Source organism: Phascolarctos cinereus, unplaced genomic scaffold (assembly GCF_003287225.1).
Source record: "Phascolarctos cinereus isolate Bilbo 61053 unplaced genomic scaffold, phaCin_HiC Scaffold_4;HRSCAF=312, whole genome shotgun sequence".
Classification (NCBI taxonomy): Eukaryota; Metazoa; Chordata; class Mammalia; order Diprotodontia; family Phascolarctidae; genus Phascolarctos; species Phascolarctos cinereus.
Window position 1 is genome coordinate 267,407,769 of NW_027555847.1, and position 26,681 is coordinate 267,434,449.

The 26,681-nt window shown below is 38.7% G+C and overlaps 1 protein-coding gene across 1 annotated transcript in view; it reads left to right on the forward strand.

Annotated features, from left to right (window-relative positions):
• The window catches only part of TMOD1 (tropomodulin 1), a 134,878-nt gene that overhangs the window by 26,785 nt on the left and 81,412 nt on the right, over positions 1-26,681 (forward strand).

Consider the following 26,681-nt stretch of genomic DNA (forward strand, 5'->3'; position numbering starts at 1 on the left):
CTCCCCATTACCCTTGGAATAAAGAGTATACACCATTTGCTCTGGCATTCGAGGCCCTCCACAATATGGCTTCAATCTATCTTTCGAGCTTTATTGTACAATACTCACCTTCATGTGCTCTGTATCTTAGCCAAATTGGATTACTCTCTGTCCCTGTTCTTGTTCTTCCCCTCTCATCAGCTTGCCTTTGTTTGTTCCTTGTTGCGTGCCTAAAATGGAATCTCCCTCTTCCTTCAGAACACAATCAGGCTCTCTCCTTCATAAAGCTTTTCCTCTAGTTGTAAAGGATCTCTCCCTTTTCAGATTTTCTTTTTTTTTCTTTAACTGGCATAAAATGTATTTTCTTTTTTTCTTTAACATTTTATTTTTCCTCAATTCCATGCAAAAACAATTTATATCATTCTTTTTTAAAAATTTTGAGTTCCGAATTCTCTCCCTACCCACCCTACCCCCCACATTGAGAAGGCAAGCAGTTTGATATAGGTTATATATGTACAGTGATGCAAAATGTATTCCCATATTAGTCATGTTGTGAAAGAAAACACAGACCAAAAAAAAAAAAAGTGAAAAACAGTATGCTTCAGTCTGCATTTAGACTCCATCAATTCTTTCTCTGGAAGTGAATAGCATTTTTTCATCATGAGTCCTTTGGAATTATCTTGGATCATTGTATTGCTGAGACTTAGCTAAGTCATTCACAGTTGATCATCATATAATATTGCTGTTACTGTATAAAATGTTCTCCTGGTTCTGCTCATTTTGCTTTGCATTAGTTCATATAAGTCCAGGTTTTTCTGAGAAGATTCTGTTCATCATTTCTTATGGTACAATAGTATTCTGTCACAGTCATAGACTATAACTTGTTTAGCCCCAAATGATGGACATTTCCTCAATTTCCAATTCTTTGCCACCACTTAAAAAGCTGCTATAAATATTTTTGTAGATGTAGGTCCTTTCCTTTTGTTTTTTATCTCTTTGAGATACAGACTTAGTAGTGGTATTGCTGGGTCAAAGGGTTTGCATGGTTTTACAGCCCTTTAGGCATAGTGCCAAATTGTTCTCTAGAATGGTTGAATCAGTTCACAACTCCACCAATAATGCATTAGCGTCTCAATTTTCCCACATCCCCTCCAACATTTGTCACTTTCTTTTTCTGTCATATTAGCTGATCTGATGGGTGTGGGTTGGTACATCAGAGTTATTTTAATTTACATCTCTCCTATCAGTAGTGATTTAGAGCATTTTTAATATGACTATAGATAGCTTTGATTACTTCATCTGAAAACTTCCTGTTCATATCCTTTGACCATTTGTCAATTGGGGAAAACTTATAAATTATTTATAAATTATAATATATATATATTATAAAAATTATAAACTTATAAAAATTCTTATAAATTTGACTCAGCTCTCCATATACCTGAGAAATGAGACCTTTATCAGAGAAATTTGTTTCAAAGTTTTTTTCACGATTATGATTACTGTGTATTTTTCTCTGTTCATTTCCATCCTCAAAAGTGTTTTGCTTCCAACTACTGCCTCCTCCTATCAGCTCCCTACTTTTCTTATCTTCTTCCTCTCCTACTTTTCTGTAGGATAAGATAGATTTCTATACCCAACTGAGTGTATGTGGTATTCCTTCTTTGAGTCAGTTCTGAAGAGAGTAAGGTTCAAGTACACCTCCACACACACACCTCCTCCCCATTCCCTTCCACTGTAAAAGCTCTTTCACCTTTCTTTTATGTGAATAATTTACCCCATTCTACCTCTCTCTTTCATCTTCTTCCAGTGCATTCATTCCTCTTTCTCACCCCTTAATTTTATTTTTTTAGATATCATTCCATCATGTTCAACTCACACCCATGCCCTCTGTCTATGTATACTCTTAATTGCCCTAATAATGAGAAGTATCACCTTCTCACATTGAGTTCTTTATTATTTCTCCTCGTTTACCTTTTTGTGCTTCTATTGAGTCTTGTATTTGAAAGGCAAATTTTCTATTCAGCTCTGGTCTTTTCATCAGGAATAATTGAAAGTCCTCTGTTGAATTGAATTTACATTTTCCCCCTGAAGGATGATACTCACTTTTGCTGGATAAGTGATTCTTGGTGGTAATCCTAGCTCCTTTGCCCTCCAGAATATCATATTCCAAGCCCCCCAGTCCTTTAATGAAGAAGCTGCTAAATCTTGTGTTATCTTTACTGTGGCTCCATGATATTTGAATTGTTCCTTTCTAGTTGCTTACAATATTTTCTCCTTGACCTGGGAGCTCTGGCAGTTGGATATGATATCATCAGGAGGTGATAGGTGGATTCTAAATCAAAAGAATCCATCAATCACCTGCTGAAAGGGATCTCAAAATGAAAATTTCACTTCATATTTTCAATAGTAGTTTTTCTTATTTGGTTCTTCACACTTATCATCATCTGCCATGTAGTATTAAAATTGTCAACTGTATGAAATTGGAAGTGATAGATAAAATGATGGAATTGGGACCTAAAAAGATCACAATGAGAATAAGACTTAAAATGAAATCTGATGAGAATAAATGTAAATTCTAATACTTGAATTTTAAAAACCCAAATGTACAAGTACCAAAAAGTTGTTGTTCAGCCTTTTCAGTCATGTTCAACTCTTCATGACCCTATTTGAGGTTTTCTTGGCAAAGATACTAGAGTGGTTTGCCATTTCCTTCTCCAGATCATTTTACAGATGAAGAAACTGAGGCAAACAGGGCTAAGTGATTTTGCCCGTGGTCACACAGCTGTCTGAGGCCATATTTGCACACAGGTCTTCCTGATTCCAGGCCCAGCACTATACTGAATTAAATTTTAGATTAAAAAAACCTTTCTCTGTATATACTTTGGATCTATAACATCTCTTGTGTAGGTACTCACTCCATTATAGCATATTGTAACCCTTTAATACTTTCTTCTCTAATACAAGGTTTATGATTTCATTGGTATAGGGATGAGAAAACTCCTTCTACCAATTTAGAGTTCTTAGAGAGCTGCCCAGAGCACTGAGAGATTAAGTGATTGCCAAGGGTAACTTAGCTAGTATGTATCCGAGGTGGTACTTGAACTCAGGTCTTCCTAGTCCTGAGATCAACTCTCTATCCATTGGCCAAAATGACTTTAATATTAACTGTTCTGACTCCTTTGTGCTCTTGGTGATTAGCACATGGGTATTCTGGTTCTTTCATTCCGTTGAGGATTATCCAGAATTGACAACTTTTCTGCTGGAAAAATGGAAATCTTAATCTTCTCTAGAATGCTTCCCATTGTCACCCCCCTTCTAGTATTTCTCTCAGTCCAGCACAATAGGTTTTTCAATTGACCGTTAAAAGGTCTTATTTGAGTAACCAATCTTTTCTCTTTTCTTCAGCTGCTTGTATATACAAAATTTGTATCTATTCTGAGCCCAAGGTTGATGTCTGGGGCAGGAAGGGCTAACCAAGGCAGCTCTCTGTCTCCTCCTCTGCAAGAAATATGACCCAGTCCTCTTGGGTGAAATTTCCATAGATAAGTATCTGATGTGTTCCTTAAGCTCCCTACCACAAAATAAGAATAGCATTTACATTCCCTCTCTCATAGGACTGTTGTGAGGGCCAAATTAAATAACATATGCAAAGTGCTATGTTAATGTCAGTTTTCTCATCTGTGTGGCTTGTCCTTCGTTCTTGAAGAGGACCATGACATCAGAGAGAGGATGACATGACTTGCAATTGAATCGGATTTGAGTGAGGGAGGGCTCTGCAAAGTCACCAGCCTCACTTTCTCCTCCAGAGCCATCTGAGTCCAATGGCCAGATATAGATCAGGAACACTGGAAATGGCCCAGGATGCAGTGGGGGATCTTGGCCTTTTTAAGCTAAGGTCTTTCCCAAGTATCAGTTTGACTGACGTAATGCCCATTCAGTGAATAGGTCTGTTTAAGAAGTGAGTCAACGGATGGGCCAATCTGAAAAATGGGAGTAATAGTACCACCAGTTTCATAGGGTTGTTGTGAGGATTAAATTAGATAGTGTTATGTAAAGATTTTGTAAACTTTAAAGCACTTTGTAAATGTGATCTATAGTTAATATAGTATATGAATTACATTATAGTGTAGTCATTTTGTCCTTTGGATTTGACAGGTCTGGAGAGTGGCCATGCTCTCTGTGCTATAGAGTCTGGTCAATACGTAACCTGAGGCTAGGCAGCTCTGGGTAGCTGCAAATCTTGTGGCTTCATCTGGATCATGAAAGGGCAGCATAATAATAAGGATAATAAGGATGATGGTGTCGATAACTGGAATTTATATGGTGCCTACTATGTGTCAGACACTGTACTAAGTATTTTACAAATGTTTCATTTGAACCTCGCAACAATCATGAGAGGTAGGTGCTATCATCCCAATTTCACAGTTGAGGAGAAACTGAGGCAGTGGTTAAGTGACTTGCCCAGGGTCACACAGAGAGCAAATGTCTGTGGAGAAATTTGAATTCAAGTCTTCCTAACTCCAGGCCTAGCTATCTACCCACTATCCAACTGAGTGGCTAATGGACTAGCCATGGCTTGCAATTTGGACTTGAGTAATCCTACCTGGGGTTCAGAAAGTCCACAGTTCACAAGCTCAAGCCATTTATCAAGGAGTCCCTCTGAAGAGGGCAGCAAGGGGCCTGCGGTGCCAAGCAGCAGAGCTGGGAGAGAAGCCAGGAATCAAGGGGAACCTTGTGGGTCACCATAGCAGAGTCAACAAAGCCAAGTGGGAGTAAGCAGTATTACTGACCGAGCAGCCAGGGTAGAAGCAGCCAACTAGTGATGGAAAAAGAGAAAGTAAACTGCATACTGATGGCCCTGGCAAGAGCAGATGCCTTTCCGCAGGCCATGGAGAGCTGCTGCCCACACTTCTCATCACTTCTTAAAGGGGCCAGTGGTCCATCCAATGCAAGATCTGAAAGGTTCCTTCAAAAACAAAGATTTCATTTCTGCATCTGGCTTTTGGAGGCTCAAATGTGTGAGTCCTTAAATGGGTTAATGCCTTTTAAAATAATTCATATGTTTTATATCATTGGTCATCACAAAGTGACCTTTTCTTGGTCCATTTCACCAGTTCAGGGAGTGTGTTAGTGAGGAAACTTCTTCTATCACTGCAGATCAGTGACAGTTTTCCATCTCATTGCCCTAATTTGCCTGGGACACTGAGAGGCTAAGTGACTTATGTGGTCACACAGTATGTTATGTTATAGACAGTATTTGAACTCAGGTCACCTTGACTCTGGGCTAGGCTCAATTCACTGTGCCATGCTGCTTCTCAAGTCTTCAATAAAGTATTTTATTAAGGAATTTTATGCTATTAATTCTATGTTTAATCAACAAGTATTTATTGATCATGCATCAGCAGAAAAGTGATATAAGAAGATAGGAAACTTTCATTGCCCTTAAGGCATTAGCAGTCTGGTGAAAGGGGAAAGATTTGCTCCTAGAAATCCTTTAGGTACTCATACCAATAGGCAACGACTACTCCTGATGTTACAGAAGATGAAAGGAAGTGAAGTTCAACATAGGTTTTCCTTCCCACAAAACCAGAAAATAACTGGTGCTAAGTCAGTGTTTGTAGAGCAGACTCTGTCTATTAGATTTCACACTGTCAGAATAAGAACAGTAAATCACAAAAATCTAAAAGCCCTTTCTTTTTAAAAATTTTATATAATTTTAATTTTAATTTCCCCCAGGAAATCCTGCCTCCCCCAGACGGGAACAGGTATACATGAACAAGAACATAAGGAAATAATATAAGAAAAATGAATAAATGAAGTGATTATAAATGATTATATATGTGTCTATAAATTTAACTGATTTTCAACCTTAGCCCACAAACATAAGTGTATTAGTTTTATTTTTTAATTTTATTTTGTTTTATGTGATTTTGTTTTGTTTCTTTCATTCATTGGTTTGTTTATTCATTTGTTTATTTTTTGAAATTGAGTCTCCCTATTTTTCCCTGGCTGAAAAGGCAGTGACCATTCATGGGCCCCACACCATTAGTGATTAACATGGGCATTTTGTCCTTTCCTATTTCTTACCTACGCTGGTTCATGGCTTTTTAGGAAGTCTTGTGGCTCCCTGCTCCCACTGGTGCATCCACCTGATCTACGAGCTGCTGCTCAGAACTGTCAAGCTGAAATAATCCACCAGCCTCAATCTCCCCAGGGATTATAGGCATGCACCATCATGCATAGCTGGCTTTTTTTATTGACACATTTTATTTTGCTGCTACAGACATATCACCAAAAAACATTTAACTGCCTCACAAAGTACATCCTGAAGATAATTAAGCAAAAGCCCTTCATATAGTAATTGTGGTGAAGTCACTTTCGGCTTTTGTAGTTTATCATTTGCCGACAGAAAGGAAAGAGGTGAGTTATAGCTTTAATAATTTGGCACCAGCATTGTCCATTGTTCTTGACATGAGCAGTGTTGCCTTTTAATATCATCTTCATTTTACGTTATTCTCGTCATCATATATTTATTTTTTTCTTTTGGCTCTACTTTATTCATTCTAAATTAGTTCATACAAGTCCGGGCTTCTCTGACTTCTTTCTATTTGTAATTTCTTACAATCTAGAAAAATAGATTAGATTAAATAAATTAGTTTACATTCTAATGGAGGAAGATAATACATAAAAGGGAGTTGGAAACTGGGACAGGGTGGGGAGCAAGGTGGAAAAGTAGTCCAGAGAATTAAGGACTGAGCCAGATTAGAAGTGAGCATGGCTTGTGATATTTCCTTACATGAAAATTCTGGGGAAGGAGTCACCAATCAGAAAAGGGGGAGGAGGCCTTGGAGGTCGAAGGCATTGCTATTTTGAAAGGGATGCTGGAATGGAGATGGAAAAGTAATCTGGGGAGTCCAGAGCTGAGCTTCATTAGAACTTATTATATATTCCATTATATTTACATCCTCCAGCTGGTGGCCACCTATTTTGTTTCAGTGGGTTTTTTTTTTTACTACAAAAGGTGTTTCAATGAATATCCTGATATACGTGGGGCCTTTCTGTCTTTGAGCTCCTTGGGGCCAATGTCTAACAATGAGATCTCTAGTACAGAGGTTATGGACACTAATTTTTAGCATAATTCCAAAAATAATTTCCAGAATGGTTGGACCAATTCACAGCTTTACCAACAATATAGTAATATGCCTATCTTCCCACAACCTCTCCAAAAATAGCCTGTTGCCAATTTTCTAGGGTGAGGGGACCTCAATGTTGTTTTAATTTACATAATGATAATTATTATTAATGATTCAGGGTAATAATTCCTCTGGTTGTTAATAGGTTTTGGTTCTTCTTTTGAGAATTGTTTATTCATCTCTTTTGACCATTTGTCTACTTGAGAATTGTTGTTGGTCATATATTTATGTTAATTCTTCATATATCTTATTACCCAGTGTGTGTGATGAATCAAAGTCATGTCAGTGCTGAATTTTGTGATCTTTTATTATCTTTTCCAATTGGGTGGAAGTTAGGTCACATCTCAAGATTGTTTTGTTACATTTCTATGATTATTAGAGATTTAACATTTTTCATGTGATTGTTGGTAGAACTTTCTCCTTTTGAGAAGTGCCTGTCTATAATCTTTTACAACTTATCTACAGCTGAATGACTCTTTTATAAAGTTACACCAATCCCTTATAAATTTAGTATGTCATACTTTTATCAAAAACATTTGGTACAAAGATTTTTCCCTTTGTTTATTTCTTTCATTATTATTCTGTATTAATTGCTAATTTGATGGACAGAGCTGTCTCCCACCCATGATGTTCACTTCTGGCTGTTGAAGCCAGTGAAAATCATAGAGAAAAATACCACAAAAATATATACAAATAATGAGATGAACTTAGTGGTTTTTCCTGGAACATATTGCTGCCTGTGATGCCTCAAATGAGCTGATTTTGACTCTTGTGCCAAACTGGGGAGATTAAAGATACAAAGGCAAAACAAAACAAACAAAAAAACCTGTCTCCCCTAAATGAAAATTTTCAATTAGGGCATCATTGACGTATGACCTTCTGTGTGCTCTCTGTGTTGTTTGAAAATGTTAGCGCAAATGTATAAGGTAGTAGGATTGCAAGTTATGTTTAGCCACCATGCCTTTTAAAAGGTGTTTTCTCATATGAACCAGGAAAAAGAAATATAATCATGTCACAAAACAGCTCTTTAAAAAAAGAAAAGAATTCTATTCTTAGTTAAGATAAAACACTTGATACCAATGGTTACAAAATATGTTCTACTTACTTTTTTTCTCTTAAAAATTTTTTTTGCCTATCATGTTTTTTGCATCACCTTCATTTCCAAATTTATCTTTCCCTCCTCTCCACAAAGAGCCATCTCATATAACCATAAAAGTAGGAAAAAAATCAGTTTTACAAAACTAACCAACACACCAAAGAAAGCTCTTCAAAAATAGATGGTATACAGGAGAGCGTTGTACACAGTAACAGCCACATTGAGTGATGACTGACTTTGATAGACTTGATCCCTCTCAGCAATACAAGGATCTAAGACATCTCCAAAAGCCTCATGATGGAAAATGCTATCCACATCCAAAGAAAGAACTATGGAGTTTGAATGCAGATCGAGGCATACTATTTGCTATTTTTTTCTTCTGTTGTGTTTTGTATCCTCTTTCTGGTGGTTCCTCCTATTAATTCTAATTCTTACTTACAACATCACTAATGTGAAAATATGTTTAATAGGAATGTGTATGTATAGCCTACATTAGATTGTGCGCCATCTTGGGGAGGGAGGTAGGAAGAGAGGGGGAGAAAAATTTAAAACTCAAAAGCTTATGGAAGTGATTGTTAATAAATCAAAATAAATTAATAAAAAAATTTTAAAATAGATGGTATATGTAATGTTCCATACCCACAGTCCTGCCTCCTTCCTCCTTAAGCCTTCATAACTCTTGCCTAGACCTCTGTAACATCAGTCTCCCCACTTTCAATCTGTGTGCTCTTTTTCATCCTGCACACCGCTGCTAGGTTAATCTTTCTGAGGTGCTGCTCTGACCATTTCATTCCTTAGCTCAGAAATCTTTTAGCCTTGGAGTTGGAGCATCTGAGCTCTAGACTCAGCTCTGTCACTCCCTAGTTGTGTGACTTTGAGCAAGTCATTTTGGAATAGTAATGCCACCCCACACCATTTAGCCTTGATACCTTAACTAACTGAGAATGTGGCACAATCAATCATCCATGGGCTTTAGGCTAAATGTGAAGACTCTTTGAATTCCATTGGATGAAGTGAAAAGATGCCAGACAGAAATCTATTACCAGTGGCTCAGGGTCTGGTATAAAAGCATTGAGTAAGCTGGGATCCAGGGATGCCAGACCTTGGAGCATAGATGACTTTCCAACACATCTCTGAGGAAGAACAGCCTAAAGGGTAGAAGGAGAGGCCTGTAATTCTATAAGCTCGTAACAGTTGCAAGAAAAATATTCTGTATGCATTAAAGTGTTGTGGAAAAGTACTATCATTTTATTAAATAATATTAATTTTATTATGATAATTTAATAAAGTTAAATGGAATGCAGGAGGTCAAAGCTAAAGCTCTAGGTTTGGAAGTGATCTGCAAAGAGAAGGCAATTGAAAATACTGGAATAGAGAAGGGAGAGCATGTGGAGAGGAGAGGAAAACCAAGGACATAGCCTTGGAGGCCACTTTATAGGAGGTGGGGGGTTTAGAGGAGAAGAAGAGACAGAGAAAGAATAATCAAATATAGGAGAACTACACAGGAAGTTCTCATGTCAGGGAAGCTAAGAAATGAGAAAGAGTCAAAAAAAAACCAAAAAGAAAACAGAGGTGGACAATGGCATCAAATACTGGAGAACAGTTGAGGAGGATGGCAATTGAGGAGAAGCTATTAGATTTGGCAATTCAGAAATCTGCTGGCTTTGATGGAGATGCTCCAGAGGAGCGGCGGGGCAGGAGCCAAATCGCAAGAAGTGGAAGAAAATGAGTAGCAAGAAAAGGGAAACAAAAAAGGCACACACTACTCTTCCAGCAAGTTCAACAGGAAAAAAAGGAAAGAGAGAGAGGTGTGTCCACAATCTTTATGGAAGATTTTTATGAGATTCAGGAAACCTGAGCATGTTGGTAGGAAAGGGAGCAAAGGTAGAGACAGAGATGAAAGATGCAGAAAAGATGGGAAGATTGATGATGTAAGGTCCTGGAACAGGCTGGAGAGGATGGGGTGTATTTTCCTAGTTTCCAGTCCTATGAGCCAAGTATCTAAGTGCAACTTGAAACTGACAGCTTTACAGTTTACCTTGAGAATTTATTGTTCCTCTCCTAGTTATTTTATTGACTATCCTGTTACTCCACAGTACTGGAGGAAATTCTGGTGATTAAAAAGCAGCTCTGAAGTATGAAATAGGATTTATCATTAAAACATCACATCCAAGTGTGCAGAATGAGGGTAAGTGTATATTAATTTACTAGCGCATGCTCAGGGAAAGAAATCCTGAAAGATTTTTGGAATACCAAGTATCAGCAGGTGGCTGGGTTTTCTCTTGGTATAAATATAAATGAGTATAGAATGACAGGCACCCTATTTTATGATCCAGTTGTTGCCTTTTTGAGGCCTGGTTATAGAAAGGAAAAATCTATGCTGCTTCATCCTGTTTACAAGGTGATGAAGGAGGTGATGAAGGTGTTTCTCTGCTGTGATGATCTGAGTCAGGGCTTTTAAATGCATCCTTTTAAATTGCCAAAGCATTCTCGTTGGTTTTATCACTCAATGGAAGTTTATTTCAGCTCTCAATTAAGAAAATCTATACTGTGCAGGATATAACAAGTTCTAGAAGAGTGGGGAAAAGACAGAGTGCTAGAGGAGTTAAGAAGTAGCTAGGTAGCACAGTGCCAGGCCCAAAGGCCTGAGTTCAAATTCGGCCTCAGACGGTAGCTGGGTGACCCTGGGTAAGTCATGTAACTATGTTTGCCTCAGTTTCCTCATCTGTAAAATGAGCTGGAGAAGGAAATGGCAAACCACTCCAATATCATGGTTAAGAAAATCCCAAGTGGGGTCACGAAGAGTCAGACACAACTGAACAGCAACGGGAGTTAAGAGGAGGGAGCTGTGGAGATCAGATAAAGCTGCATGGAAGAGGTGGCTCTGAAGCTAGTCCTTAAAGGGTGTGAATGTTAGCGTGCAAAGATCAATTATTCTGAAAGAATAACAGAAAATTGTTAGAGTATTAAAAATATACTGAGCAGCTGGGCTCCTGGTTGTGGTTATTTGTATGTTTCTTCTCATCCCCTAGAATCTTTCACTAGTCATAGGATTATAGATTTAAAGCCAGAAGGGACCCGGGAGGCCATTGGTTTTATTTTATTTATTTATTTAATTTATTTGTGTTATTGATGAGGAAACTGAAAAAGAGAAAGTTAATTCAAGTCCCACTTCCTTCAAGAGGCCTTTCCTGATACTCTCAGTTTTTAGTGCACCACTCCTCCAATCACTTTGTATATGTTCTATATTTACTTCTCTCTGAACATATTTCACGCCTTAGGTAGAATATGAGTTCTTTGATGTCAGGAACTATCTCATTTTTATATGTATATTCACAGTGTCCAGCACAGAGTAGGCATGTAACAAAATCCTGTTGATTAATACTGAAGGTTTGTGAAGATGACCACTGTAGTCATTACCCACTGCCATTGCTCTCTGTTATTTAGGGAAGGTTCCAGGTGGCCAAAATATTTGTGGAAATTGATCTTCTGGGTTACCTAATAATCTTGTTTGGGAATGAATGGAAAATGGAGTTCCATGCCTACCTATTTTTTGGATTGGTCAAAGCCCTGTTGACTTTCTCCTATTTCATAAATGAAGTGTTTGTGGATCTCCTGGACAAGTTTATTGTGGCAAACCTGCACAATGTTCTAATATTTTCCCATTAGGTCCGGGAGCTGATGTAGTACATATATTAAATATTAGCCCCACTCTTCTAGAAAAGACCATACAGAGGTGGGGAGCCTATGGCCTCAAGGCCACATGTGACCCTCTAGGTCCTCAAGTGCCCCTTTGACTGAATCCAAACTTCACCGAACAAATCCTTTTATTAAGTGGATTTATTCTGTGAAGTTTGAATTCAGTCAGAAGACCCAAGGACCTAGAGGGCCACAGAGGCCATAGGTTCCCCACCCCTGGATATGGTAAGCTATAGTACCCTCCCTTATAACAATGAAAACCAGGTGAAAGCATACGCTAGAGTCACCACTTCTGATAAATAATCCCCTAGTTGATGAGCCTCCCTTTTTGTTTTTAGTTCTTTGCTACCTGCTATGATCAAACCTTTTTTTGGACTTTGACTTTCTTGGGTATATGCCCATTAATGAGATTGATGAGTCAAAGGGCACAGACAGTTCAGTCAATTTTCTTGCTTAATTCCAAATTGAAATCCAGAATGTTTGGATCATTTTATGTATTCAACCACAGTGGATTGGTGAGAGAAATACTTTCTTTCACGAGACTTGCTCCACTTAAAGAAACCCAGGTTCTTTGCAGCCAATATGCACACTGGGCCATTTTTTCCCCATATTATTTGAGTCAGTCAACAAGAATTTGTTAAGCACCTACTATTTGCCAGGCACTGATGGCACTGATGTGGATGGGGATACAAACAAAAAGAATAAAATAGTCCCTCCAATGTGGTGTACCTCCCAGTACTCCATAACACAGTGCACAAGAACACAGTAACTGACGTAGGTCTTGTTCAATGGCTAAGAGGCCAAGGACCTACATAAGGAAATTAAATTGGACCCTTGAATAATATGATTTTTATTAGAAATTAAATTAGAAGCCACATGAAAAATGTTAGCTAATATTTACATTGCAAACCACTTTACATATATGATCTCATTTGAATGCAGTGGTACTTGTGAATAGGGAAGAGATCAAGGGAATTGACAGAATTGAAGTTTCCCTCTTTGCTTCAACAGACCAAGTCTGAATGAAAGACATTTATTTGCTAATAAACTGGACGTTCTAGACCAGGGGTGGGGAACCTGTGGCCTCGAGGCCACACGTGGTCCTCTAGGTCCTCCAGAGCAGCTCTTTGACCAAATCCAAGGGCCGCACTGGAGGACCTAGAGGGCCACATGTGGCCTGGAGGCCACAGACTCCCCACCCAGTAGACTCTTGTTTGCCTCTGTGACGTGTGCAGTTGTGCCAGGAAGACCAGGTAAAATCCATTTCCATTATCATGAATAACATGTGGTTATGCCTCTAACCTGCTGAGAGGAAGTTATGCCGGCATGCTATCCTGCCCTGCTAGCAGGGAACTGTGGGCTGACCAGAGTGAAATAACTCATCTGAAAGCATTTTACTGTAGATGATGGGACTGGGCCCAGAATGTTTGACATCATGAAAGATGGTCTGAACAGTGCCAAAGAACAAAGAGGTCTTGGAGGAGCTGTGGGGCACTCAACAGCTGCTGACTGTCCCAGCTTGACCCTGGTACTGAATAGGATGGAATTTTATCACAGACCTCTTGCCATCCTGAAAAGTACATCACAATATTCATGACGACTGACAGCTTGGTCAGACTCTGTAAACTGGTTCACTGCTCTGTACTACCACACGCATCATAGTTGGTGTGGTAGTGGTGCTTTCTAAAGTGGTGCTTTTTAAAGGGAGTAGTATGATTTAAGGGGCTATTGGCATCAATTATTTCTAACCAGAGTGTGTATGGGTGTATGTGCAAAATTTATTGCCAAGCATACGAAGGGGTTGGAGTAGAAACCAGGCATGCAATTGCTGCTTGTAATAACTTACTATCCACAAATGAGATACCAGATCAAGCAAATCAAGATACCAAACAGTTCCTGCTGATCAATATCTTTTATATGGAACAAGATTAGATGCATTATCTTCCTATACCCAAATTTGCAAATGACAGTCCTGTCCACTTAGCATTGGGAAATTGGTCTTTTATGATTTAGTGAAAGGGCCGAAGAAACAGATGTCTTCTTTAGTTGACTGGAAAATGCTGATATACATTAGGGAGATGTGATAGGTTTTGACTATGGTATGTGTGTAGCAAGGCACTGATTTTACCTCTCCCAAAGCGTAGCCAGCTCCATCTCCTCATCTAAGTTCTAAAGGTATACCCGAAGGCCAGATTGACTCTTCTCTAATGCTATTGGCTTGAGCCCCTATTTCAGTGAGTTCCTTCTTCTATTAACTATCAGTGATCAGTGCTCCAGTTCCATTTCACCAATTAACATAAATTTGCTTTTACAAATAGACATTTACTTTGAAGATATAGCAAGAACAGACATACAAATATTCTCCCTCAATACCGGCAGGTATGCTCTCACAAGACTCTGCTACCTTGGGCCCTGGGGAGAATGGGCTCAAATTTAACTCAGATTCTACATAGCTTTCACCCCACCATGTTTACGTCTAAGTGGTGCATGACTGACTGATAGATGAATGCATCTCTGCTATTGCGAGATTGGCCTGGACAAGTCACTTGGTACTTTTCTCCTCACCATTTGGCTTCCAGCAAATCCCAGAATGGACTCTTCTCTGAGATTTCTGGCAGCTCACTTTCCTGACTTCTCAAAGCTCACAAAGTCACAGCCATCACACAGCCACAACAGAGACAGAAGCAATGGCAAGGCCATATGTTCTCAGCTTCGTGCTGGCTCTTGGTGAGATAGGGCCCAAAGCACCTTCCCTTCATGAAGGGCGGTAGCAGCTCCTCCTCTTCCTACAATGCCAACCAGACAGAGCCAAGAGATTAGCCCTGCAAGGCTGGTACCTATTGAATGCAACCCAGCTCAGTCTCCATTGCCCATCAAAAAGGCTGCTTATCACCACATGGTTAGCAGACCAGAAGCAATTACAGAATGTCTGCAAGCATTCCTAAATCCACATGGAAACAGCATTGCCCAAGTACTTTGTGCATGCTTATAAACACTGGGCTTATTGGCCAATCCCAAATTGCATCTAAATAATAATAGCTAATGTTTATGTCACATTTAAAGAAAGCATTTTACATATAATCTCATTTGTATGCAATATAATATTTCTAGCGTGAAAGTACATGGAAATAAGGAAGAGATAAAGGAAGTTGGTGAAGAATTAAGGCTTCCTTCCTTGAGTCGGAAGGTCAAGTCTGGATAGAAAACATTTTTACTGGTACATGAACAATTCTGAACCATGGATGATCACTATTTGTGTCTCTTTATAATAACACAGTGGCGCAGCCTGGTTACATATAAGACACACCTACACAGAATTCATGTTTCTTACCTGAAACCCATGTATGCAGTAGAGTTCCAATAACAATGATCAAAGCATGGACACCCATCAAAGTTGGGGTACAAGGGGAGTTTGAGGAACAAGAGATATTAGTTTATAAGAGGAAAAGACTGAGCTACTACCTTTCAATTGAAATTCTCCCCAAATCAGAAATGGAAAACAGTCCCAGGACAGAAAGGTCAAAAAGGGAAATTGAGCCTCACTCTTATAGGCTATAGAGAAGGTGAGGTTACGCCAAAAAAGTCCATCTCCCTGAAGTTTAGTTATCAGTTATCTTTGATGCAGTGCCCTCAAGTCACTGGGAGCCAATCAGCAGTTCCCCTAATCCTCCCACCAAGGTACAAGGGTTTATCTTTCTCAGCATGGACTAGCATCTCCATGGGAGGTACCAATTTTTGTGTGGATAAAGGTGGGAAGAGGGTTGAAATTCAAATTTATCAGAAGATCTTCTGGAAAACCCTCCTCCCTATTATGATTAAGAGATTAGGCCTGGGGAAAAACTAAGGATATCCTTGACTTTAAACTAGTTAAATACTTCCACCAGAAGCATCTAGATAGGTCATGTCCTTTTCTCAAAAGGGAGAATGGTCAATAACATAGTGCCACTGGTACAAGGTACACACCCAGAATTGATGGATGGCAGATGCACCTATAAGCAATTCTACCCTATGGGGTTGGGGATTATTCTCTAGGTATATAACAGGGGACTCAGCAGCAGAGAGAGGGCTGCTGGTGACTGTGAAACTATCCCCTGTCAATCTTCAGAAGCAAAACACAAAGCTGAGCAAACTGAACACAAAACAGATTGGGTAACAGACTTTCAAAGTGCTGACAATACCTTGGAGAGTTCTGGTTTCTCATTCTCTGTGACTCTTCTCTGTGTGCCTTCCTGGGACAGAAGGATTTGAAGTGGAAGGGTCACAGTTGCTTTGATCAAATGTAAGGAGCATGTCTATATTCCCCTTTGGAAAATGGCATCTAGTGGTTGTCACTAACTGTCTGTCTGGGCCAGGGAAATGGTTGGCTTTGGAACCTAAGACGCTTGTATCACCAAAGGGAATGTACCAATGAACAGGGAATTGCCTATAGATTTGGCTGCCTGCTTCTTTTATGATATGACCTGACCTAACTATCTTCTTTCTGCATGCTCCCCATCCCCCTGCAGCTGAGGCTTCAAGGCCTTTCACATTAGGTAACCCAGTTTCCAGCTTATATAGGCTCTACACCCGAGTGTGAGTATTATGACAATTCATGAAACACCTGGGCTGAAGCTATCCCTCTCCTGAAGAAGGAATGAGTCTGGGCTTCCTCTGGCTGTTAAAGGAGCAGAGATAAAAGATACGATCACTGGCAGTAATAATAATTATCATCATGATAGCTAACATTTATATAGCACTTTAAAGTTTATATAGCACTTTATGTACATTATCTTATTGGATCAAGGAGTTTATAGTCTAGTTGGAGAGCACAAATTCATGAAGTGGTGAGAATAATTGACACGGTATAGTCCTGACTTTAATAGAGGTGTACAGAGAAGGAAGAGATCCATGGGCTGAAACAGTTGGAGAAGGCTTCATGGAGAAAATGAAACTCGAAATAGGGCTTGGGTAAGATACAGAACTTGGATGGTTGTAGAGGAGGGTGAAGGGCCTTCTTTTAGGGGGAACAGCATGGACAAAGAGAGTATGAAACAGTGAGGACACCAATGTAACTAGAGCAAAGGAGACTTGTCAGTGTAGTTGGGAAAAGGCTAGATTTATACTAATAGTGACTGAAACAGAGGGAGCTCACCATCCCCGAGTGAGGAGTATCATGGGGTTAGAAAAGCAGACAATTCTCCAGACTCCTTAAGCAAAGGAAACAGAACTCTGCTGCTCACTTTTGACAAAATTGGTTAAAATTCTGACGAATTTGTCTTGTTTCTTGGACTCAGACTGACTGGCTTCTAGGCTAATACTTTGTTAGTCTTGTACCTGTTCCCCTGCCCATCCCAGTACTCTGAACCGAAGGCCCTGCTTATCCACGGTGTTTATGACTCTGGGAAAACCTGTTTATAAAATTCTTGTATATGACTACTTCCATCTGCTTCTTCTTGCACAGGCTCTGGCTCCAAAGCCTTTGAATTGACTGTATAACATATTAGGGGCAGTGGATAGAGCACAAGGCCTGGGAGTCACGAAGACGCATCTTCGTGAGCTCCAATCTTGCTTCAGACACTATCTGTGGGACCCTGGATAAGTCACTTAACCCTGTTTGTTTCTGTTTCCTCATCTGTAAAATGAGCTGGAGAAGTAATTGCCAGAACACTACAGTATCTTTGACAAGAAAACCCCAAATGAAGACACGAAGAGTCAGACATGGCTGAAAAAAACGACTGAACATTTTAGAGATAAGCATTATCTACTTTGCCTTTCTTTTCTCTGTGGATGGGGCTCAGTTTCTCTCCATGGAATAAATGTTTTTCTTCTATCCATTCTGTCAATACCAAAACAACTGAATGCTCTTTTCATAACTAAACAGAAATAGAGAAAACCATATTTACATGCCTGCATTGGGAATATTCCATGACAATTTCATTCCCATTAAAGAAAATGTTTCCTTTGGCAAATACTCCACAGTTCCTTCTTTGAGGTCCCCCCTGCACATGAGCAGAATGACTTAAGATAATTCTCTTACTAATTTGTTCAATTTCTAAAATGTTTGCAATGTGACTTTCTGTTGATGAAAACAGCTTTGCCTAAATATAAGGGCTCTGCCACTTTGTCTCAGAACCTTTCAAAGCACAATGTTAAATCTCAATTTTGTTTTATCTATCCTAAACCTGTTCTTCATTCTCATCATTAGCTTCACTCTCTACAAGCCTTTATTTCTGCTTTGACTTCACTCTCTTCCCTTTCCAATAACAACCCTATATTTAACCAACTCAATTCCAAATCCCTTGTAGAGAGAATAATCCCCAATTCAATAATCCCTTGACCTTTCATCCCTTGACAAACTCTAATCCTGGATTACTCCAACTAGCTTCATCCTCTGTTCCTACTCAAATGCTGCTGAATGAAGATGAAGGAAATAAGTGAATGGTATACTGGATTCATGACAGATTTTTGTTATCTAATCTCAATGGGCAGCTAGTTGGCATAGTGAATAGAGTGTGGGGCCTGGAGTCAGGAAGATTCATCTTCCTGAATTCAAATGTGACCTCAGACACTTACTAGCTCTGTGATCTTGAGCAAGTCACTTAACCCTGTTTGTCTGTGTTTTCTCATCTGTCAAATGAGCCGGAGAAGGAAATGGCAAATCACTCCAGTGTCTTTGCCAAGACAACCCCAAATAGGGTCATAAAGAGTCAGACACAACTGAAACAACTGAACAACAATCTCAATGGATCCTCACTGTAACAAGATAATCCATTTTCCCCTAATTAATTTTCTATTCTACTCCTCACTGAGCCTGTTTCAAACCTTCTTTTCTCTCCTTAAGCTTCTCCCACACCTCTTCTCTCCCTAAGTTGCAGACCTTGCCTTTTACTTTAGTGAGGCCATTAATCATGAACTCTGTCTTCTCCCTGTCTCTTCATCTCAAAACTCTCACATCATTTCCCTCTTTTACTCCAGTCTCTGATGAAGCAGTGGCTTTTCTCTTCACCAAGGACAGTGCCTTTGTGCCATTTATCTCAGTGGTTTTTAACCTGGAGTCCATAGAAAAATTTTTTAAAGCATTTAGATAATTTTATTTATTGGGGTGGGGGTAATTGGGATTAAATGGCTTCCTCAGGATCACACAGCTAGTAAGTATCTGAGGCTGGATTTGAACTCAGGTCCTCCTGAATCCAGGGCTGGTGCTCTATCCACTGCACCACCTAGCTGCCCCTATTTTAATCCTTTTATGGAGCTGCCAAGCCACATTTGAGTTTCTTGAAGTTTATAATTTGTAGGGTTCTGGTTGTTGTTACTGAAGTATCATCCTTGTCTTTCGGATGTTTCATGTCATTTTCTCTTATCCCATAATATTATTCATTGTTTTGAATTTTCTTTTCCATTATTTACTAATCTTTTTCATTCCCTCTGCTGGGTTTTTCTGTGAAGTTTTCCTGGTAGTGAATTCTTTCCTTTTTCTTTTTTGTTATATTGCTACTATTTTTCTTCATTTGACATACTTCTTACTGTTTTGAGGAAATAAACTTAGACATAGCCCCTTACTTAGCCACTTTGCCAGAAGTAAGAAAAAACATCCTAATTTCTCTAAGTGTTTGTGAAACATCTTTTTAATAATTCATTCTCAAATTTTTCCAGGAATCAGCATCAAAATCTGTGGTCAATATTTTGTACATCTCCTACCATTTTTGAAAAGCAAAGCATTTGTTCATCTTCAGTCTTGTGGCAGTTGTTTATAATAATTTTTTTTAAACTGACAATAGCTCAGTAATCACGTCTGTAAGATATTTCAGTACCCTCAGATATAAATTGTCCAGGCCTATTGACTTGAACTCCTTACCTAAGGATACTGTTCTTACCATTCTGAAGATCATTCTTAGTAAAGAAAACAGAAGAAGAAAAGAGTAATTGAGAAGTTTTGGTATCTTGGTTTTTGAAAGGAAGAATACTTTGAGAAAGGAAGAATTTGCTGAAATTCTATGAGTGGTTGCTTTAGTCAGGTTGGCAAGCATTCATTAATCACCTATTAATTTCCAGGCACTATGCTAACCCTGGGGATGCAAAAAATAATTATGTTCAAGTAGCTCACAGTCTAATGGAGGTGACAACTATGCCAACAACTATGTACAAAGAAGATATGTACAGAATCAACTGGAGCTAATCCACAGAAGGAAGGCCCTAGAATTAAGGGAAAATTGGAAATGTTTCTTACAGAAAGAAGGACCTGAAAAAATCCAGGAAATTAGGAGAAGGAGATGGGGAGCAAGAGAATTCCAAGCCTGGGGCAGCCAATTAGAAAGCATGGAGTCAGGAGATGGGAGATCATGTGCAAGGGACAGAAAGGAGGCCAATGTCATCAGACCACAAAGTGAAATAATGAGGGTCTGCCAGAGTGGTAGCAATGTCAGAGAAGAAAAGGGGGCGATGTACACGACATGTTGCAAACGTAGAGTTCACAGGCCTTGGTAACAAATTGGAAATTGGGGTGGGGACATGGGGGTTGTTAGAGAGAGTAAGGAGTCAAGGCTAACACCTAGATTGTGAGCCTGAATTACTGGGAGGATAGTGATGCCTTCTACAGTAAAAAGGAAGTTAGGAAGAGGGGCGGGTTGAGGGTGTGATGTAGATAATAATTTCAATTTTGGACATGATGAGTTTAAGATGTCTGTGGGACATTAAGTTCAAGAAATTCATTAGGCAGTTGAAAATGAGAGTCCAGAGGTCAGAAGAAAGATAAGGACTAGATAAATAGATGTAAGAATAATCTGTGCAGAGGTGACCATTGAATCCATGACAGCTGATGAGATTACCAAGTGAAATGGTATAGAAGGAGAAGAGAAGACTCAGGACAGGAGAATGAATTACCATTCAGCCCAGCCAGTTTCTGAAGGCTGCCCATTGAACAGTAAGCCTGGGCTTGTCTAGCAGAGATGCTGGGAAGCCAGTAGCAGAGCAAGCTTCCTGGCCTAGATGGTAACAGCAAAGCTTGGTAAAGAGCTAGAATAGCCGCTGAGCAACCTGCCTCACAGCAACTGTGGGATGTGGTGAAGAGCCAGCACAGCCACTGAATGACTTCCTTGACTTGACTGGCCTGTCCAGCTGACATACCACACTCTAGCAGGATCAAGCTCAGTCAGTGGAATCACTTGTCCAGTATAGACACTGGGCCATGAAAACAGCCAGCCCCTAGAAGGTTTAACCTTCTAGAACAGAGGGATTTCTAATGAATTTTGCCAAGACCTTTAGGGGGGAGAAAGGACATGGAAGCCTTGTAGTCCCAGAGTTGTGAGTTGCCTTGGCTACGTGTGTTTCTTACACAGGGGCCTCACTACCATTTTACAATAGACTTTTGTCAAGTTTGTGAGAGAACTTGACCCTGATGTTTGGGGAAATCCTGTGTGACTATTGTCCTTGCTATGCCAAATGGGTAAATACCTTTGCTAAAGGACTGAGTCTACTGACTGATTAAGAAGAAGAATACTGGTAGGGGCTCGTGAGCTAGTGTTTAAGATGATAACAATTCACAGGATTATCCCTAGAACCATGTGAATAGTAACAGGGACCCTCTGGAAATCCAACCTGCTAGTGGCCATGTAAGTTAAGCAAATGGGCCCAGGGAGGACACTGGTGCATGAGAATATAAAATACACACATGCAAACATACTTGCATATCATATATAATATACATATATATTCATTTAGATTTACATTGGTTATTGTATTCCCTATTTTGAGTATTTGTATTTAGACATCTCTCCCTTTTCTTCCTTTTTGAGACTATTTGTATTTGTGTTATCAAAGTTTGATTCTTGAAAGTACCGTATGATTGTTGTCTCATGCAGAATTTTAGGTCATGGGATCCTATGCTTTATTTGAATTCTTTGGAATCTACTCTCCCCAAATCTAGTATATATGTCATGCAATCCAAAATGAAGAGCTATTAACAAGAATTAGGAAGAATTGTACATAATTCTTTCATCTTAAATTCTGGTTCAGAAAAATCAAATCTATTCTTTAAAACCATTAAACCATCTGTTTTATTTTTCTTTTCTTACTGTTATTTTCCAAATTATTGACATATTTTGTTTTAATGTACTAAGTTTTTTTCAACAAATGCCCAGATAAATCCTTTACAAAGTACATTCTCCCTAAAACACAGTTAGATTTTCAATTATTAAATGAAAGGGTGTATTCTTTAAATTTGTCAGTATGGCATTATATTTGGCCAGAAATTTATTGACTTTCCATTTGGACTTTATTTATATTGCTTTAGTCATTTTATATTGCTCTTTTGGTTTTGTTTTCTGTACTACATCATTTCATTCATCTTCCTGTGTTTCTCTTAATTATTAATATTTTTATTATGCAGTAATATTCCATTATAATCATACTCCATAATGTATTCAGCCCTTCCCTACTGGGTAGAGCATATACTCTGTTTCCAGCTTTTTTGTTATCATAGATAATGTAGCCATGAAAATTTTAACGTATATGGATGTTTTCTTGCTGTCTGACACCGTATTTTTAACTAGCTCTTTACTTCCCCAAACTCCCTTCTCTTCTGAAATCCCTGCCTTTAACCAGAAATGTTGATGAAAATACCATCTGTTAAATATTGGCATATGTATATGTTTATAACATTTTTCACATCAACCAAAAGGTGGAAAAGGATTTGACGGGAGACAGAATTAAAATCTTACTAGTAACCTTGAATCATATTATTTAATCAATCAACTACTTTGACATACCTGTCATTGCATGCACAATATGCACAATTTCATTTATTTTGAATTTTTTATGACTAACATTATACCTTATAGTATCCTGCCTATTATACCATGATTAATAATTATAAGAAGATTACCAGCCTAGCCAAAATCTAATAACAATTATAAAATATCTGGATTTGGTTTTAGGCTCTAGTACTTATTAGTTCTTTTGTTTGTTTGTTTTATGTTAAGTCATTTAGCCTCTTTGCTCTATCATTGTTCAGTCATTTCAGTCTGACTCTCAGTGACAAATTGGCAAAGATACCAGAGTGTTTTGCCATTTCCTTCTCCAGCTCATTTTACAGATGAGGAAACTGAGACAAACAAGGTTCAGTGACTTGCCCAGGGTCACACAATTAGTAAGTGTCTGAGGTTAAATCTGAACTCAGGAAGACGAGTCTTCCTGACTCCAGGCCTGGCACTCTATCTACTTTGCCACCTAGCTGCCCCTTTGATCTATAAGAGTCAGATTGCTTATCTCCAAAATAGTTGCTCTACTTACTATACAAGAGTAATATGAAGAAGCTGTTTTATAAATATCTAAGTGCTATACAAATATGAATTATTGTTATACCTTGTATACCTAAGTATTCTATGAAGTTGTCAAAAGTTGCTACCTCTGAAGAATGCACATCTTCAATGGAAGGGGAAGACTTCAGTAGGAAATTTCAGACAAGCAACGGTTTCCTCTCTATGAGTATTTGAGCATGTATTGGTTCCTTCTGGTATCTGTTTTGTCTGAATTCCTGCCCTGGTTCCTTGTTGGCCCAACCAAATTGGAGAAGTGGTACATGTACACCTATAGTTCAAGGAATACCTGCCCACCCACACACAGGACACTGCCTCTGAGGATGTCTCCAGCAGGGGAACATCCCAACCAGGCACAGAGAACACACACACACACACACACACACACACACACACACACACACACGGAGAAAGGAGCTTCAGCCTCCCTGATAGGGTTAAGACTGTCACAGCCTACTTTTGTCAGGGTGTACTCTCTCACAGTTTCAGCCCTCTTCATCCTGTCCCTGTAGAATGACACAGGCCACTTTAGAGCATACTAGCAGCTTATCATGCACCAGCACTCTCCATATATAGATAATCCCAGGACTGAGCGGAATAGCACCCGGCCATTACTCACTTCTCTCCCTCATAGGACACCATACCTTTTTTTTTTTTCTGATTTCCATATATCAAAAAGTCTCTTTTTTCAAAATGTATTTTTATTTTGAACTTAAAAAACAATAAAGAAAATGGATATTTTCATATGTATAGTAGAACAGATAGAGAAGATTGTACACAAAACTGTATCTATCGATTATGCATTGCTTTGTTTTTCTTATAAAGCATATAAGTTCAAGCTGTAGCTTTCAAAGATGTCTTACTTCTCTGTACTTTCTGGCAGAAGGCTCTTTTTTAGGAATTCTTTTAGAGAGCACCTTCTTTCTGACAGAACAGCTGCTTGACACATTGTTTGATTTTCTTCTCTGCCTCCTCTCTCCCTCTGCCTCTCTCTTTCCTCTTCTCTCCCCTTCTATTCACTTTCCTCCTTCTCTCCCTCCTCCCTTTTTCATTTGGAGCTAGGAGACTGTTTGATCTCATGTTAAGTAAGCAAACCCAACACAGGGCCCCGTGAAGAGGTCCCAATGTGTAATGTCATTCCATTATCTTCAGGAACATTTGTGTGTTTGTATTTTTAAAATTATGTTTAAGAAATTTATCCCCTGCGAAAGGAGTGCATGTAGCTAGAGTGGATAGAGTGGTGGGCTTAGAGTCAGGAAGACCTGATTTCAAATCCTGCCTTAGATGCTAACTAGCTGGGTAACTCTGGGCAACTTAAGTCACATAAATTCCCCCAGTCTCAGTTTTCTCACTTGTAAAGTAAGGGGGTTAGATTCTATGCTCTAAGGTCCCTTCTTATTTTAAGTCTCTGATTCTACTATTACCTGCTAAATCCCTACCCTATTTCAGTTTCTGTACAAATCAGTTTGCACATAATAGCCACTTGGTGGTTGTTTAACTAAAAAAAGTATAATAATTTAAAATTAATTTAAATAATTTTTTAAAATTTAAATTAAATTTAAAATTAAAATTAAATAACATTTATAGAGGTAATTATATAGTTATCTCTTCCACATCGTGGGGGTAAGGGGCCTGGCACTCCTGAGATCTGGAAAATCCACATAAAAATTATTCTGGCCCTCCCTTCATACCAGAGAAAAAGTCTGAATTTTTTTTCTTTTTCTTTTATGGGTTGTTACAGTGTCTTATTGTAAAATTTGGGTTGATATTATACAATATGATACATATAGTTTATGCATTTCTGAGTTTCTCAACTTTTTCTGTTGTCTGTTAGCTTTTACATGTAGTTTGCGGTTACTGACTTTTACTATATTTCTAATTGATTTGGGCAGTTCCTTTAACTTGGGATGGTCACATGTTAAACTTAAATCATTGTGAATTGTTTTCTCAGTCCAGTGGTAGATCAGTGGAATAGGTTAAGTATGCAAGACACAACAGTCAATGGCTATAGTAATCTATTATTTGATAAACCCAAAGAACCCAGCTTCTGGGATAAGAACTCACTTTTTGACAAAAACTGCTGGGAAAAACTGGAAAAGAGTATGGCAAGGGGGCAGCTAGGTGGCGCAGTGGACAGAGCACTGGTTCTGAAGTCAGGAGGACTTGAGTTCAAATCCGACCTCAGACCAAACACTTGACAGTTACTAGCTGTGTGACCCTGGGCAAGTCACTTAACCCCAATTGCCTAAAAAAAAAAAGTATGGCAGAAACTAGGCATAGACCAAAATCTCACACCATGTACCAAAATAAAGTCAAAATGGGTTCATGATTTAGATATAAAGGCTGATACTGTAAGCAAACTGGGAGAGCAAGGAATAGTTTACCTATCAGATTTATGGAGAACAGAAGAATTCATGACCAAACAGAAGATAAAGAACATTACGAAATGCAAAATGGGTAACTTTGATTACATTAAATTGAAAAGTTTTTGCACAAACAAAGCCAATGCAACCAAAAATTGGGAAAGAATTTTTACAACCAGTGTCTCTGATAAAGACCTCATTTCTAAAATATATAGAGAATTAAGTCAAATTTATAAGAATACAAGTCATTCCCCAATTGCTAAATGGTCAAAGGATATGAACAGGCAGTTCTCAGATGAAGAAATTAAAGCCATCCATAGTCATATGAAAAAATGCTTTAAATCACTATTGATTAGAGAAATGCAAATCAAAACAACTCTGAGGTCCCACATCACACCTATCAGATTGGCCAACATGACAAAACAGGAAAATGATAAATGTTGAAGAAGATTTGGGAAAATTGAAATACTAACGCATTGTTGGTGGAGTTATAAAATGATCCAACCATTTTGGAGAGCACTTTGGAATTATGCACAAAGGGCTATAAAAATATGCATACCCTTTGACCCAGCAATAGCACTTCTAGGGCTGTATCCCAAAGAGATCATACAAATAGGAAAAGGACCCATATGTACAAAAATATTTATAGCAGCTCTTTTTGTGGTGGCAAAGAATTGGAAATTAAGAGGATGCCCATCAACTGGGAAATGGCTGAACAAGTTGTGGTATATGAATGTAATGGAATACTATTGTGCTATAAGAAATGATGAGCAGGCAGACTTCAGAAAAACCTGGAAAGACTTATATGGTCTGATGGTAAGTGAAGCAAGCAGAACCAGGAAAACATTGTATGCAGTAACATCCACATTGTGCGATGACTAATATTGATAGACTTAACCCTTCTAAGCAACACAAGGATCTAAGACATCTCCAAAGGCTTCATGATAGAAAATGCTATCCACATCCAAAGAAAGAGCTATGGAGTTTGAATGCAGATCAAAGCATACCATTTGCTATTCTTTTTTCTTCTGGTTTTTTTTTATTCCTCTTTCTGGTG